Genomic DNA, 17598 nt, shown 5'->3' with positions numbered 1-17598 from the left:
CTATATCTGCTTTCATGTGCTACCACCATTACAAAATTCTTTATATTTTCTCTCTGACTATATCATACATTTTCTTTCTTTTTTCAGTTACAGTTGACATACAATATTGTATTAGTTTTAGGTGTATAAACCAGTGGTTGGACTTTATATAAAGTAAGTGATCACCCTGATAAATGTAGTACCTATCTGACACCATACTTAGTGATTACAATATTACTGACTGTATTCCCTGTGCTGTACTTCACATCCTTATCACTTTTCTGTAACTACTAGTTTGGATCCTACTTTCTCTTATTTGTGCTTCCCCTTCTGAATTCTCTCCTTTTTTCTGCTTTCTGTGTTTCTAATTCCATATTTGTCCATTATCTTTTCTCTTTCTGTTTTCTTCTCCATTTCCACTTCTACCTTTATTCCTCAGCTCTATTCCTTGTTTCATTCTTCACTGTTTATCATTTTTGAAAAGTAAGCAAACAAAGACCCCTAGACCTCAAAACAAAGTCTAAAATGCTCTGGCCGGTTACCTTGGTTGTAGTGGGTTCAATCCCCAGTCAGGGCATATACAGGAAGCAACCAGTGAACACATAACTAAGTGAAAATACAAATGAATATTTCTCTCTCTGTCTTCCTCTCTTCCCCCTTCCTCTTTATGTGTCTCTAAAATCAACCAATCAAAACAAACAAAAAACCCTGTAACAACCCAGCTGTATCCAGGCCTCATTTTGTATTTCATTTCCATATTCCCTATTGCTTTCATTAGAGCCGATTGACTCCATGCTTTCCCTTTATTTATTACTTTTCATTCTGTTTTTTATATTTTCCCCCATAATAAATCCTAAAAACAATAATTCCAGCTGTTCTTCATCATTTCCCTTTCCCAGTCAATGTGCTCCCTCTTTCCATTATTTTTCCAGTGATGTGTGTGTGTGTTAAGGCCCTAAGATGAGGAAGGTAGGGATAATGTGCAGGTACAATACCGAGTCCTGGGATACTGCATTTTACCTCTTAGAAGCCTTAGTAGTGAGGAAAGAAGTAGGAGCCAAATCAAAAGGAGAGAATGAAGAGTCAAATAAGAAATTGTAGGATATTTAGAGCTGTTTTTGTAAATTATGCTTTGTGGAAAATGAAGTTGGAAGTGTAATTGAGGAGCAAGAAGATAGGAAAGTACACCAAAGGTAGACTGTTGGGAGGCTCTCTACTCAAAGATCTGTATGTCTCTTTTCTTCCCTTCCCCCTCTGACTGTACCTACCACCAAGTTCTGTTCATTAGAAATGTATATGGTTTAGTCTTTTTAAAACTGCAAATGTCTTATGATATTAATTCTCATTTAGACCTTGTATGAATTACTCCTAATTAGATAGTGAGTAGGAATATTAATTTTATTGAGTATGCAGGCAAGGCCAATGGAAGGAGGGACGAGCTCTAATGGGTATTAGAAAGGACTATGGAGGCAGAGAGTATTACTGCCTTCTTTTGTACTTTTTCAATTCATTGTACTTTTAAACTGAAGGAGTTATTACTAACTCCTATTAAGCTCTAGTTTAATTTATTTTATAGATTAAAAGAAATGTTCCAGAGAGAGGTTGACTTGTTTAGGTCTTCCTTCTTAGTGATAGAAAAAAGAACAATTCTGTCTGTTGTTCTTGTTATAGCATCCTCATTATTTTTGTGCTGCAGTGGATTCTTAGCCATTTCTTCACTTGAAGTGGGAAGAAGAGGATCAAGGAGAAAAAGGGATGAAAGGTACCATATACATATATGTGGCCTACCACTTCCTCCTTTTTTTCTCCTTTTATTATCAGTATATTATAACATTCTGAATTTCCATATTTGGAGAATAGACCCCACTTGAATAACTGAGGATTGTTGTATTGCCAATAAAAGAAAGCAAACAAAAATATTAGATCTTTATTGAAGTGAAAAGCTAATAGTAGATATATTTAAAAGTCTTTCTCGGGGGTGGGGGAGGGGCACAAAGAAAACTAGATAGAAGGTGACAAAGGACAATCTGACTTTGGGTGATGGGTATGCAACAGAATTGAATGACAAGATAACCTGGACATGTTTTCTTTGAATATATGTACCCTGATTTATTGATGTCACCCCATTAAAATAAAAATTTATTTATAAAAAAAAAGTCTTTTTCTGCTGTTTATTTATATTCACTAAAAACACAACTTATGAGATAAAGGTCACTTTTTGTCTAGAAATTCTGAATGAGTGAGAGGGAACCCCAAAACTAACTAGAGAATCAGATGGTCCAGCATTATTTGAAAAAGTAGAATGTGATTAAATGGTCCCAGTGCCATGCGTTATAGGGCGCTTAAAGATTTGGCAGATACCATTGCAGAGGCACTGGCAAATTAGCATGCTCAGGATGTTGAAAAGGTAGAGTAGGATAGTACTTCTAAGCTACCACTTTTGTTAGTCTAGTACTCTTTACCACAACCCCCTAAGATACAGAAATGGTGAAGCTGTACAAAACTCACATTTTTTGCATTGCATTGACCCTTGAAAACACCATTTACCAAGCCTTAGCCCATTTTCACTTGTTATTTTCCCAACTTATGCATTCTAAATATGAATACAGTAAGGGTTTTATGAGCTCTAATAATGTCTATGGGAAAATAGTACTTCTATTCACTAGTGTTTCTAGAATTCCAGTTTTCAGAATACTTGTAACAGACTGCCTCATTTCATCTTCCAGCCACCCCAGAATGTTTCTGGTGTGCTGTATAAAGATGAAGAAAGGGTTGCATTAATTAGATTCTGTTCATTATTATTAATCCAGACTTCCTTACTTACTTGTTTTTATATTATATATTCTTCCTGCTTCCACAAAAGGATTTGAGATAGATTGAGATAAGATGCATATACCCTAGGACAGGTAAATTGAAAGTCATAAAATAAAAAAAAAGATACATTTCTCTTTTTCTAGGAACCTGATGAGAAATGGGTACTACACTTAAACATTAAATTTTGCTCTCAGCTTTGGCAGCCAAAGCAAAGGGATATATAATATTTTTAGTTTAATTAAAGGAAAGCGCATTACTCATTACTTACTTCATGTTTATTTAAGTACACATTGTATTATGTCGATAAACTCCTTTAGAGTAGGGACTTTATGAATCCATGTTTCTACTCATGATCATATTTTTAACATGAGTAAACAGGTGGTTCAGTATGATTTTTTTTTAAGAAAGTACTTTTTTGGGCACTGAAATCTAAGATAATTTGGCATTAGAAATTTTATGAAAGAAACACTGAGGAATATAAATTACAACTATCAGCCAACATTTTATAAAGGGTGAAAAACAGTTCTTCATATAGCCCTGCTTTTATTGAAACACCTCTCCAACCTCAACCCAGGAGATAACTGGGAAGGTCAGCATGGTCTCTTGAACAAATGAGCTTCAGAGTCAGGTGGACCCAGGTCAAGTCCCAGATCTACTCCTTTGGGCTCTGTGACTGTGGACAAGCTGTGTGACATTGCTAAGCTTTAGTTTCTTCATTTGTAAAATAGGGCTATTAATACTGTTCTCAGAGGAATTTTAGGTTGATTAAATGAAGTGCTACTTAACAGTTTTATTTAGCCTGACTGGGTGGTGGCGCAGTGGATAGAGCGTCAGACTGGGATGTGGAAGACCCAGGTTCGAGACCCCGAGGTCTCCAGCTTCAGCGAGGGCTCCTCTGGTTTGAGGAAAAGCTCACCAGCTTGAGCCCAAGGTTGCTTGCTCGAGCAAGGGGTTACTCAGTCTGCTGAAGGCCCGCGGTCAAGGCACATATGAGAAAGCAATCAATGAACAATTAAGGTGTTGCAATGCGCAACGAAAACTAATGATTGATGCTTCTCATCTCTTCGTTCCTGTCTATCCCTCTCTCTGACTCTCTCTCTGTCTCTGTAAAAAACAAAAAACAAAAACAACAGTTTTATTTAGAGAAAATAATATTCTAAGCTGAGCATGAGTTTGTGCAGCCACATAGTTCTGTTTATTTTTTCCTTCTCTGCAGTCCTTAATGATATAGTTGTCATATCTAATACATGTGTTTTCACTACAAAACCCACAATAAGAGGTTGAAAATTTTACTTTAGTCATATATATTTTTTAAAACTTAGGAAGAAAAATATGTATTTCTACATTACCTGTTTATTTATCATATCCATTGCTTTTCATTTCTTCCTGAAAATATGAAGTATCCACTTAGTATGATTTCCCTTCAGCCTCATGAATTTTTTAAAATTTATTTATTAAACTTAATGCAGTGAGATTGATAAATCAGGGTACATATGTTGAGAGAAAACATCTCCAGATTATTTTGACATTTGATTGTGCTGTATACCCCTCCCCCAAAGTCAAATTGTCTTCTGTCACCTTCTATCTGGTTTTCTTTGTGCCCCTCCCCTCCCCCAACCCCTTTCTCCTTCCTCGCCCCCTCCCCCCTCCCCCCACCCCCCACCCCTATTGCCATCACATTCTTGTTCCTGTCTCTGAGTCTCATTTTTATGTCCCATCTATGTATGGATTCATATAGTTCTTAGTTTTTTTCTGATTTACTTATTTCACTCCGTATAATGTTATCAAGGTCTGTCCATGTTATTGTAAATGATCCGATGTCATAATTTCTTATGGCTTAGTGGTATTCCATAGTATATATGTACCAAAGCTTTTTATGCACTCGTCCTCTGACGGACACTTGGGCTGTTTCCAGATCTTCGCTATTGTGAACAATGCTGCCATAAACATGGGGGTGCGTTTCTTCTTTTCACACAGTGCTATCATGTTCTTGGGGTATATTCCTAACAGTGGGATAGCTGGGTCAAAAGGCAGTTCGATTTTTAATTTTTTGAGGAATCTCCATACTGTTTTCCACAGTGGCTGCACCAGTCTGCATTCCCACCAGCAGTGCAGGAGGGTTCCCTTTTCTCCACATCCTCGCCAGCACTTATTCTGTGTTGTTTTGTTGATGAGCGCCATTCTGACTGCTGTGAGGTGATATCTCATTGTGGATTTAATTTGCATTTCTCTAGTGATTAGTGGTGTTGAGCATTTTTTCATAAGCCTTTTGGCCATCTGTATGTCCTCTTTGGAGAAGTGTCTATTCATTTCTTTTTCCCATTTTTGGATTGGATTGTTTGTTTTCCTGGTATTAAGTTTTACAAGTTCTTTATAAATTTTGGTTATTAACCCCTTATCAGACGTATTGTCAAATATGTTCTCCATTGTGTAGTTTGTCTTTTTATTCTGTTCTTGTTGTCTTTAGCTGTGCAAAAGCTTTTTAGTTTGATATAGTCCCATTTGTTTATCCTGTCTTTTATTTCACTTCCCCGTGGAGATAAATCAGCAAATATATTGTTCCGAGAGATGTCAGAGAGCTTACTGCCTGTGTTTTCTTCTAATATGCCTATAGTTTTAAGGCTTACATTTAAGTCTTTTATCCATTTTGAGTTTATTTTTGTGAGTGGTGTAAGCTGGTGATCTAGTTTCATTTTTTTGCAGGTAGCTGTCCAATTTTCCCAACACCATTTGTTAAAGAGGCTGTCTTTACTCCATTGTATTTCCTTACTTCCTTAGTCAAATATCAGTTGTCCATAGAACTGTGGGTTTATTTCTGGGTTCTCTGTTCTGTTCCATTGATCTATATGCCTGTTCTTATGCCAGTACCAGGCTGTTTTGAGTACAGTGGCCTTGTAGTATAACTTGATATCAGAAGTGTGATACCTCCCACTTTATTCTTCTTTTTTAAGATTGCTGAGGCTATTCGTGTTCTTTTTTGGTTCCATATAAATTTTTGGAATATGTGATCTATATCTTTGAAGTATGTCATTGGTATTTTAATTGGTATTGCATTGAATTTATAGATTGCTTTGGGTAATATAGACATTTTAATGATGTTTATTCTTCCTAACCATGAGCACTGTATATGCTTCCACTTGTTTGTATCTTCCTTGATTTCTTTTATCAATGCTTTGTAATTTTCCAAGTACAAGTCTTTAGTCTCCTTGGTTAAGTTTACTCCTAGGTACTTTATTTTTTTGGTTGTAATTGTGAAGGGGATTGTTTCCTTAATTTCTCTTTCTGACTGTTCATTGTTGGCATATAAAAATGCCTCTGATTTCTGAGTATTGATTTTATATCCTGCCACTTTGCTGAGTTCATTTATCAGGTCCAGTAGTTTTTTGACTGAGACTTTAGGGTTTTCTATATACAATATCATATCATCTGAAAATAATGATCGTTTTACTTCTTCTTTTCCAACTTGAATGCCTTTTATTTCTTCTTCTTGTCTGATTGCTGTGGCTAGGACTTCCAGGACTATGTTAAATAAGAGTGGTGACCGGGTTCGATTCCCGGCCAGGGCACACAGGAGAAGCGCCCATTTGCCTCTCCACCCCTCCGCGGCGCTTTCCTCTCTGTCTCTCTCTTCCCCTCCCGCAGCCAAGGCTCCATTGGAGCAGAGATGGCCCGGGCGCTGGGGATGGCTCTGTGGCCTCTGCCTCAGGCGCTAGAATGGCTCTGGTCGCAATATGGCGACACCCAGGATGGGCAGAGCATCGCCCCCTGGTGGGCAGAGCGTCGCCCCTGGTGGGCGTGCCGGGTGGATCCCGGTCGGGCGCATGCGGGAGTCTGTCTGACTGTCTCTCCCCGTTTCCAGCTTCAGAAAAATGAAAAAATGAAGAAAAAAAAAGAGTGGTGAAAGGGGGCACCCCTGCCTTGTTCCTGATCTTAAGGGTATTGCTTTTAATTTTTGCCCATTGAGTATGATGTTGGCTGTGGGTTTCTCATAGATGGCTTTTATCATGTTGAGATATGTTCCCTGTATTCCCTTTTTGCTGAGAGTTTTGATTATGAAAGGGTGCTGGATTTTATCAAATGCTTTTTCTGCATCTATTTGAAATTATCATATGGTTTTTCTTCTTTTTTTTGTTTATGTGATGAATCACATTGATTGATTTACAAATATTGTACCAGCCTTGCCTCCCCAGAATAAATCCCACTTGATCATGGTGTATGATTTTTTCTATATATTGTTGGATCCGGTTTGCTAATATTTTGTTGAGGATTTTAGCACAGGGGTCCCCAAACTTTTTACACAGGGGACCAGTTCACTGTCCCTCAGACTGTTGGAGGGCCGGACTATAAAAAAAACTATGAACAAATCCCTATGCACACTGCACATATCTTATTTTAAAGTAAAAAAACAAAACGGGAACAAATACAATATTTAAAATAAAGAACAAGTAAATTTAAATCAACAAACTGACCAGTATTTCAATGGGAACTATGCTCCTCTCACTGACCACCAATGAAAGAAGTGCTCCTTCTGGAAGTGCGCGGGGGGGGGGGGGGGGGGGGGGGGGGGGGGGGGGGGGGGGGGGGGATAAATGGCCTCAGGGGGCCGCATGCGGCCCGCGGGCCGTAGTTTGGGGACCCCTGTTTTAGCATCTATATTCATCAGAGATATTGGCCTATAATTTTCTTTCTTTGTGTTGTCTTTGCCTGGTTTTGGAATCAGAATTATGCTCGCCTCATAAAAGGAGCTTGGAAGTCTTCCTTCCTCTTGAATTTTTTGAAATAGTTTGAGAAGGATAGGAGTTAGTTCTTCTTTAAATATTTGGTAGAATTCAGTTGTGAAGCCATCAGGCCCCGGACTTTTCTTTGTTGGGAGTTTTTTGATAACTGTTTTGATCTCATTTGGTGTAATCGGTCTGTTTAGGTTTTCTGATTCTTCCAGATTGATTTTTGGAAGATTGTATGTTTCAAGGAATTTGTCCATTTCATCTAGGTTGTCTAGTTTTTTGGCATACAGTTCTTCATAGTATTTTCTTACAATATTTTGTATTTCTGTTGTGTCAGTTGTTATTTCTCCACTCTCATTTCTAATTTTATTTGAGTCCTCTCTCTCTCTTTCTTGGTGAGTCTAGTTAAAGGTTCATCAATCTTGTTTACCTTTTCAAAGAACCAGCTCCTAGTTTCATTGATTCTCTGTATTGTTTCTTTAGCCTCTATGTCATTTATTTCTGCTCTGATCTTTATTATTTCCTTCCTTCTACTACATTTGGGCTTTACTTGCTGTTCTTTTTCTAGTTCTTTTAGATGCAGGGTTAAGTTGTTTATTTGAGCTTTTTCTAGCTTCTTAAAGTGTGCCTGTAGTGCTATGAACTTCCCTCTCAGAACTGCTTTTGCTGTGTCCCATAAATTTTGAGTTGTTGTATGCTCATTGTCATTCGTTTATAGGAATCTTTTTATTTCTTCTTTATCTCATTTTTAATCCGTTCGTTATTTAACAACCTGCTATTTAGTTTTCATGTGTTTGAGAATTTTTGAGCTTTTCTGTTGTGGTTCATTTCTAGTTTCATGCTGTTGTGATTGGAGAAAGTGCTTGATATGATTTCAATCTTCTTAAATTTGTGGAGAGCACTTTTGTGCCCTAACATGTGGTCTCTCCTAGAGAATATACCATGAGCACTTGAAAAGAATGTATATTCTGCTGCTTTAGGGTGAAAGGTTCTGAAGATATCTATTAAATCGAGTTGATCTAGTGTCTCCAATAAGTCTGCTGTTTCTTTGTTAATTTTCTTTCTTGAGGATCTATCTAGTGATGTTAGTGGAGTATTGAAATCCCCTACTATTATAGTATTGCTGTTGATCTCGCCCTTTAAATCCGCCAAAGTCTGCTTTATATATTTAGGTGCTCCTATATTAGGTGCATAGATATTTATAATAGTTATATCTTCCTGTTGGATTACTCCTTTTATCATTATGTCGTGGCCTTCTTTATCTCTTACTATATCCTTTGTTTTAAAGTCCAATTTGTCTGATATAAGTATTGCTACCCCAGCTTTTTTTTCATTTCCATTTGCATGAAATGTTTTTTTCCATCCTTTTACCTTCAATCTATGTGTATCTTTTGTTCTAAGGTGTGTCTCTTGTAGACAGCATATGTATGTGTCCTGTTTTCTTATCCACGCAGCTACCCTATGTCTTTTGATTGGATCATTTAATCCATTTACATTTATGGTTATTATTGATATGTAGTTGTTTATTGCCATTTTCTTCTTTAAAGGTGTATTCCTTTTTTTGCTATATTCTTTCCCCACTTTAATATGTTTACAACACGCCCCTTAACATTTCCTGCAGCATTGGTTTGGTTGTAATGAATTCCTTGAGTTGTATTTTGTCTGGGAAGCTTTTTATTTCTCCTTCAATTTTAAACAATAGCCTTGTTGGATAAAGTAGTCTTGGTTGTAGGTTCTTGTTCTGCATTACTTTGAATATTTCTTGCCATTCCCTTCTGGCCTGAAGTGTTTCTGTTGAGAAGTTGAATGTCATCCTTATGGGGGCTCCTTTGTAGGTGATAGCTTTTTTTTCTCTTACAGCTTTTAATATTTTCTCTTTATCGCTTAGCTTTGGTATTTTAATTATGACGTGTCTTGCTGTAAGTTTCTTTGCGTTTCTCTTTAATGGAGTCCTCTTTGCTTCTTGAACTTGTGAGAGTCCTGCATTAATTTAGGGAAGTTTTCAGCTATGACATGGTTGAACAAAGTCTCTATCCCTTGTTCTTTTTCTTCTTCTTCAGGAACCCCTATGATGCGGATGTTATTTCTCTTCATGTTGTCACAGAGCTCTCTAACAGTTTCCTCAGACTTTTTGAGTCTCTTTTCTTTTTTCTTCTCTGCTTTCATGCCTTCATTCCAGTTGTCCTCCAACTCGCTGATTCGATCCTCAGCTCTATCTATCCTTTTTTTAATTCCTTCCATTGTGGTCTTTATTTCTGATATTGTATTTGTCATCTCCGTCTAATTCTTTTTTATACTTGCTATTTCTTTATTTAGGTGTTCATAATGACCATCCATGTTGTTCTAAGATCCCTAAGCATCCTTACAATCATTATTTTGAACTCCGCATCTGGAAGTTTGATTATTTCCATATCACTCAGTTCATCTCCTGAAGGTATCTCTTGTGGTTTCATTTGGATTCCACTTTTTTGTCTTCTCATTTTGTTTGGGTGTTTTATTTGTAGAGTTGGTTGAGTCTAGGCTTGGTGTTGTCTGCCTCCAGTTTTCAATTGTATTATTTCTAGGTCTTCTTGGGTTGGTATCAGCTATTATTTGTAATCCACTTTTGGATTTGGGCAGCTTTGAAGTCTTGATTTGTTTGTTTTCTTAACAGGTGATAGTCTTGTTTATTGATCTCAGCAGGGGGCTTCCTTGAAAGTGTATCCAGGAATGCGAGGGGTGTAACCTGAGACTCTGAAGACCTCTTCAGTCAACTAATCTCTCTGGGGGCAGGGTGTTTTCTCAGCTTCAGTAGGGGGAGGTGTATCTCAGCTTTCCATGGAGACCTGAGTTACTGCCCCTCCTCCCTACTTCTTGTTTTCAGCTGTGTCTTGTTGCACTGATTGGAGCTGGAGAGATGTACAGAGATCTCTGATCCGGAAGCAATTCAGTACTGTTTTGTGGAAGGTTCAGTCCCTCCCCCAGCTATGGCCGCCTCCAGCACAGATGAGTCAGCTTTTTTAGTTCGTTTCCTGCATTCCTTAGCCCCTCACAGTCTGTCCCTCTTCCTGTCCTTTCCACTTGGGAGATAAGCTGGTCTTTTCAACACACCTCGCTCCCTGGTCACCAGGCAAGTGGCTGTGAGCAGTATTTTCTGCTCTTTTCCCTTGGGTGAGATCCCCTCTGGGTTCTCAGCCTACCCCTCCCCTCCGTTCCTGTAAGCAGAGGAGATTCAGGCGCTTTCTACCAGGTTTGTTGTGGCTTCTTCTTTGCTCCTTGGTTTTTGAGAGCTGTTTTTGTAGTCCAGAGTTGGTTTTTCATGCTGATTTTTCCTATATTGATTTGTATTCCAGTTTGGTGGTGAGAGCTGGGTGTCTGTGCATCCGCCTACTCCGCTGCCATCTTCCGAATCTTCTCATGAATTTTTTTAAATCATTTTTAAAGTGCAGATTTGATTGTGATGAATTCTCTTAGTTTTCATTTATCTGAAAAGGTCTTTATCTTCCCTTTATCCATTTTGGGGGGATATGTTTATTGAGGTTTGATTTATATACTGTAAAATTTCACTCTTTTAGGTAGACAGTTTGATGAGTGTTGACAAGTGTGTATAGTTTTTTTTTTTAATCTTTTATTTATTCATTTTAGAGAGGAGGGGGGGAGATAGAGAGAGAGAGAGAGAGAGAGAGAGAAGGGGGAGGAGCAGGAAGCATCAACTCCCATATGTGCCTTGACTAGGCAAGCCAGGGTTTTGAACCGGCAACTTCAGTGTTTCCAGGGTGACGCTTTATCCACTGCGCCACCACAGGTCAGGCAAGTGTGTATAGTTTTATAGCTACGAACAGCAGTGAAGGTGAAGAAAATTTCCGTCACCCCCAACATCCTTTTGGGTCAGGTTTGCCCCTTACTACTTTGATGGATCTAGGTGGAGTTGTTGATTTGTTTGTTCAGCTTTTTACATGTCATTAGGATGGAATGATTTTTTAGCTTTTTACATGCAGGACCAAACCTGGAAGTCTGCAAGCATATTTTGGTTTACCTGGAGTATATTGGTAATAACTACATACTTTAGAATTCTTATCTGCTAATTTCAACATCTTAGTCATCCAGGATCAGTTTTCATCAATTGCACTTTCTCTTAAATGTAGACAATGTTTTCTGGTTTTCATATGTTTGGGGCTGTTTCGTTAGACTTTGTGAATGATGCATTGTAAAGACTTTGGATTCTGTTATATTTCTCTGAAGGGTGTTGTTTTCCTTTTTCTTCTCATCTAAAAAATATTTCTCAGAGCTAACACTACCTTGACTATATTTAAACTTAACACATATGGCATTTTTTCAGTCCTTTTTCCCTGAGCTGGGCTGTTTGCAGTGGGTTCCACATATGCATAGGTCTGTGGTTAGTAATATATTTGAGCAGACTCAATTTATAGAATTTTTTTTGTTTGTTTGTATTTTTCCAAAGCTGGAAACGGGGAGAGACAGTCAGACAGACTCCCACATGTGCCCGACCGGGATCCACCCGCCACGCCCACCAGGGGGCGATGCTCTGCCCCTCTGGGGGCGTCGCTTTGTTGCGACCAGAGCCACTCTAGCGCCTGGGGCAGAGGCCAAGGAGCCATCCCCAGCACCCGGGCCATCTTTTTGCTCCAATGGAGCCTCGCTGTGGGAGAGGAAGAGAGAGACAGAGAGGAAGGAGAGGGGGAGGGGTGGAGAAGCAGATGGGCGTCTCTCCTGTGTGCCCTGGCCGGGAATCGAACCCAGGACCTCTGCACGCCAGGCCGACACTCTACCACTGAGCCAACTGGCCAGGGCCAATTTATAGAATTTTGAGCTATGACAAACATGGTCCCAGCTGAGACGCTCTCTCTTCTTGTTTCAGCTTTCATACAGTGGTGACCAGAGGTTGGAGATGGTGGGAGACAGTACAGAAACTTCGGCTCTGCAGCCAGGTGGACAGAATGTGAAACCCAATTTTGGCACCTCTTAGTGGGGGAGCCTCAGCCGAGTCTGCCCTGAACCTTTTTTTCTCTTTTATAAAATGAGGAAAGTAGAATCTACCAGGATGAGTTGTTTTTGGATATAAGATTATAATCTATATGAGATGTGTGTTTGTGTATGTGTATGTACATATCTATATGTATATTTCCTTTAAGAGTAGTTGTTCAGTATTCACTAATTCATTATTCATGGCAGCTTTATATATTATAACTGCTTAAATAACAAGACTTGGGTGTAATTGTATTTTATATTATATACAGTGTTAAGGTGTTCTTTCTCCTCTACTTTTCTCCACCTAGCTTCTAGAGCAGGGGTCTCAAACTCGCGGCCCATGGGCCGCATGCGGCCCGCCGAACAATTTTGTGCACCCTGCAGACTAATCCACGAAGTTCAAAATATTTTGGATAAAATTAAGTAAGCCTAGGGGCCTACTTGTATTTTTCATTTCTCTAGCATCCTAGCTAGATATTAGCTTAGTTAACAGCAGTTGTGATGCGAACTATAGTTTCTGGTCGTTTTGTGACACTGAGTAAACTGCATGTACGATTGTGCTTGTTGTACTGATTTTTTTTTGTTTTCAACTGCAGTGAGGAAAGTGTTGCGTAACAGTTGCCTTTTGTAGACCTAGTGCGGCCCACCGAACGGCTGTGATCTTGCTCTGCGGCCCACATGCTGAGTTGAATTTGAGACCCCTGATCTAGAGTGATACTTTTAAACATAAGTCAGATGATGTCATTCCTTTACACAAAACTCTTCACTGAGTCTCTTTTACTGAGAATAATACCCAATATCCAATCCAGGGTATGAAAGGCCATATATGATCCAGTTCTCTGTTACCTCTCGATCTCATCTTCTATCCCATCACTTGTTATTACTCTTTTTCAGCTGCACTGACTACTGTTTCTTGAAGTGCCAAGTACATTGCTGCTTTAGGGCTTTTACACTTAATATACCCTCTCCTGGCTCTGCTTTTTCCTCCATATTTGCATGCTGTCTCCCTCACTTTTTACAAATTTCTGCTCAGATGTCATCTTATCAGAAAGGATTTCTCTGCTCTTGACCTCATCATTCTCAATCCCCTTTTTCTATTTTATTTTTTCCTGATAGATCGTATTGCCACTGCATATATATTATATGTATTGAACATATGTATGAATGTATATATGCATGTATATATTTAATAGCTTTACCCTACCTGCTAAAACAGAAACTTTTTGGTTCATTACTTTATGCCCAGGGCATAGAAAAATACCTTATTGGACACTCAATAAATATTTCTTTGAATGAATGATTGAATATATTAGATGGGATGGACAAGAAACAATTGTGTTTATAAGGGAAGCCAATGGGCATGTAGCAAACAGCATTTAGAACTCTAAAGGTGTGGAGAGTGATTAGATAGCAATGGCCTCAGGAGAGAAGGGACTGGAGTGGACATGTTTGTGCTGAAGATTGTTTAGTGGGTAATTACTTTGGCAGATAGTAATAAATGAAGTCAGAAAGCTTTCTGAATTGTCGATCTCTTTTATCACCAAGGATAAACTTTTTTTCTATTTGCCTATTTAAGCCCATACTATATAATTAGCTTTGTGCGTTATTGGAGGTGTTTTTTTGTTTTGTTTTATTTTTGCATGAGTAAGCTTTCTCTTACCCTTTCCTGGCTCTCTGGTTTCTTGTGTCCAATTTCCAGTCCTTTCCTGCCAGCTTGTCTTCCCTCTAGTGGCTGGTCCTCATCTCCCTGGCTTCCTTTTTGTCAGGGAGGGCGTTTTATATGTGCACTTTATCCCTGAATGCTGAGAGAGTACTTGTCAAACTGACAGATGGGGTGACTACTGGTTGCCACTTGACATGGAGAACGCCACCTAAAAGTCTGCATTTACAGCTGTGGGCCTTCAAGAGACTCGATGTAAGAGGCTATACTTTATCAAGTAAAAATACAAACATGTAGTATTTATAATGTTAAAATGTATCTTGTCTATAAACTTATATATTCCCTCAAATTGTCCATGCTAGTCTTATATCATAGATCGTTTTCATAGAATAAATAAGAGAATATAAGAAACACCACTAGTTTTAAAGACTGGTGCCTACTAATGAACAAAATATATTTCATTCATTTATTTTGTACATCACATTATTTATCTTCCTCTTCTGTTTTGACACTTGCAATGGACTCATAATATTCACTAAAATATAACTCTTAAAACCAGTATTTAAGGCAATTCATAATATACTTCCTAACCTACCTTTTTTATTTCTTCGCTCATTCTCATATTCCCTATACTCTAGTCCACTGGTTTTCAGAGTTCTTCGCAGCTTCTAAAGAATTCCCTTGGACTGGTTGTAGTCAAGTTGGCAGGGTTCAGTCTCCATTCTTTGACCAGAGCCTTTAGGATTTCATCTCTTTTGTACATTTGACTTTATTTAAAATAGTTCTGTAGCTCTGGCTAGATAGCTTGATTGGTTAGAGCATCGTCCCAATATGTAAAGGTTAAGGGTTTGATTCTTGGTTAGGGCACATATAGGAACAGACCCTTCTGCTCTCTAAAATCAATAAATAAATTTTAAAAAAATAAATAAAATAGTTCTATAACTAAAAAAAATGTTTGAAAGTCACTCAATTTATTAGTCTGTGTGTCTAATAGTCTTTGTCTCACACACACACACACACACACACGTCAAAGTCCTATACTGACACTTTGTATGGCTTTCCTATTTTTCTGTAGTTTCCTCTGTGTGGATTGCTAATATCTACAGTTAATCATTTGTATCAGTAAATTTTGCTGGTTACTTGAAGCAGTATAACAATTTTAAGTATTTTAGTTCAAAAGACTTTCAGAGAACTGGGAATTATTTACACAACCAAAATCCTAAGGATTAATATATGCTTTGTTAACTTATGGCATTGTATGGACAAAGACAGATATGTGTCCTAAATGTTAGAACTATTAAGTTTTTAATTTGGCCCAATTTTTTTTAATAAACATGGGCTTCTGAAATATTGATGAATGGTGATGGAAGGAGACTTTACTTGAGGTGGTGAACACATAATACAATATACAGATAATGTGTTATGAAATTGTACACTTGAAACTTGTGTAATTTTGTTAACCAGTGTCACCCCAATAAATTCAATAAAAAAGATAAAAAGTATTGATGAAGTTTAGTAAGAGGGTGTGATTTTAGCATTTCTAGTTTTACCTGTAGGTTTTGTTGTTGTTTTAATGTACACTATATATAAAGCCAAATCAGATTACATTTGCCTTTGAAAATTTGTTTTCTGGTTTTATTATTCTAAATTAAGCTTTTGTTAAATCCAAATACTTTTTTGCAACCCTAGACCATCCTCCTTAAGTCCTTGATGAAATGATGACTTATAATGTACTTATTGATCAGTGTCACCCTGTTAAATTTTATTTTCTAAATAAATTTTTTAAACTTCCTTCTTTTTTTTCTTTTTTAATTTTTCCATTGATTTGAGAGAGAGAAAGGAATGGGTGGGGGGAGGGGGTAAGAAGCATTAACTCACTGTTCCAATTAGTTGTCCCATTTAGTTGTGTACTTAATGGCTGCTTCTCATATATGCCCTGATTGGGGATTGACCCACCACCTAGCCACCCAGTCAGGGCCAGAACTTCCTTTTCTTAACAATTACTGCAAATTTTTGGTTTTATGAAACAGTTTTAAAAATACATAGTATTTTCCTGCCATCTTAGTCATAAAATACTGAGTTCTCTAAAGCTTCTTTGAGTCACACTAGAGGTATTTTCTTTGCATTTACCTAGCAGGTAAGAAGTATATTGTAAAACGGTTCTTTCATTTCCACGTACTTTTAAAACTTCAGTTTTTATGTCTTGGAAATATGATGTTAATGATGTGACATTGTTTTATATTTAATATTTTCATTGTAGAATAGAATGTTAATATGTAATTGTTACCTAACAGTCTGTAAAAGGTAGTTGTCAGTGTCAAACATTGAAAATCATTTCTCCCAGAAAACCTGTAGCTATAGCAGTGGTTCTCAGTTTGAGTGTGTTTTTTCCCCTAGGAGTCATATTGGTTATATTTGGAGATATTTTGGGTTGTCACAACTGAGGGGAGACACTGTTGGCATCCAGGGGCTAGAGGCCAAGCACATTGCTAATATTCTACAATGCACAGCACAGCCTCCTTCAACAAAGAATTTTCTAACTCAAAATGTCAATAGTAGCAAGATTGAGAAGCCCTGAGATAAAGATAAATATCAGTCTTCCACTTCACCTAAAAAATGTTTATTTTAATTATAAGAGAAATACTTTTATTTTTATCTTTCTGTTACAGGCATCGAGGTTTAGTCAGCCATTATCTTTAGAATGGTTAGCACATCTTAAGAGAAGCAGATCTTTAAAAAAAATTATTGCTTTCTTCCTAAAGTAAAGGTTTAACTGTGAAACAGCTATCTTTTTTTCTCTTCTTTTTTTAGGTTGATTATTGGTGTCATTGGGATGAAATGAAAATTAAGAGAATTGTAGTAAATACTCCTCTGTCAACAATGGAATTCTAAATAAAGCCTAGCTGTCGGCTTAAGGCAGCTCAGCCTTACTTCAGGGTCCCCATCTAACAGAATAGACCAGGTCCCCTTACTGGAGGAATTGCTTTCCCCTAAGATTTAATAAAGAAAATGTTAATAATTTCCATGCTTTCCTTACCACCTTGTTCCTCAAACACAGTATTCATAGTTCCTATACTTTTACACTAACACTACCAATGTTAACTGTTTCTGTATTCTTTCATACTTTTCTCCATGCTCTATAAAGAACATTTAAACACACATGCAAATAGTAGTTTGGTCATTGTTTTTACATACTTCTCTGAGACATACTTTTTTCACTTTTACTATGTAATATTCCTTGGTTCATCAATAAAAGAGTTTGACGTTTCTTTTTAATAGCTGTATGATATTTTATAGACTGTTTAGAGTGCTGTTTCAGAGTTTATTGAACCTTTAAATATTCAATTTTGGGTTTTTTTTTACCACTTTAAACAATAATTCAAGTACATATGTATATGTACCTTTGTGCTGGTTTTTTTTTATTTTTTTTAGACTTTATTGATTTTTGGAGGG

At 37.5% G+C, this 17598-nt stretch overlaps 1 protein-coding gene across 2 annotated transcripts in view; it reads left to right on the top strand.

Annotated features, from left to right (window-relative positions):
• ZCCHC7 (zinc finger CCHC-type containing 7) overlaps positions 1-17598 on the top strand; it is a 256276-nt gene that overhangs the window by 81320 nt on the left and 157358 nt on the right. The window lies entirely within an intron of this gene.

Source organism: Saccopteryx bilineata, chromosome 2 (assembly GCF_036850765.1).
Source record: "Saccopteryx bilineata isolate mSacBil1 chromosome 2, mSacBil1_pri_phased_curated, whole genome shotgun sequence".
Taxonomy (NCBI): Eukaryota; Metazoa; Chordata; class Mammalia; order Chiroptera; family Emballonuridae; genus Saccopteryx; species Saccopteryx bilineata.
Note: the sequence above shows the minus strand (reverse complement) of the source record. Positions and strands in the feature narration are given on the sequence as shown.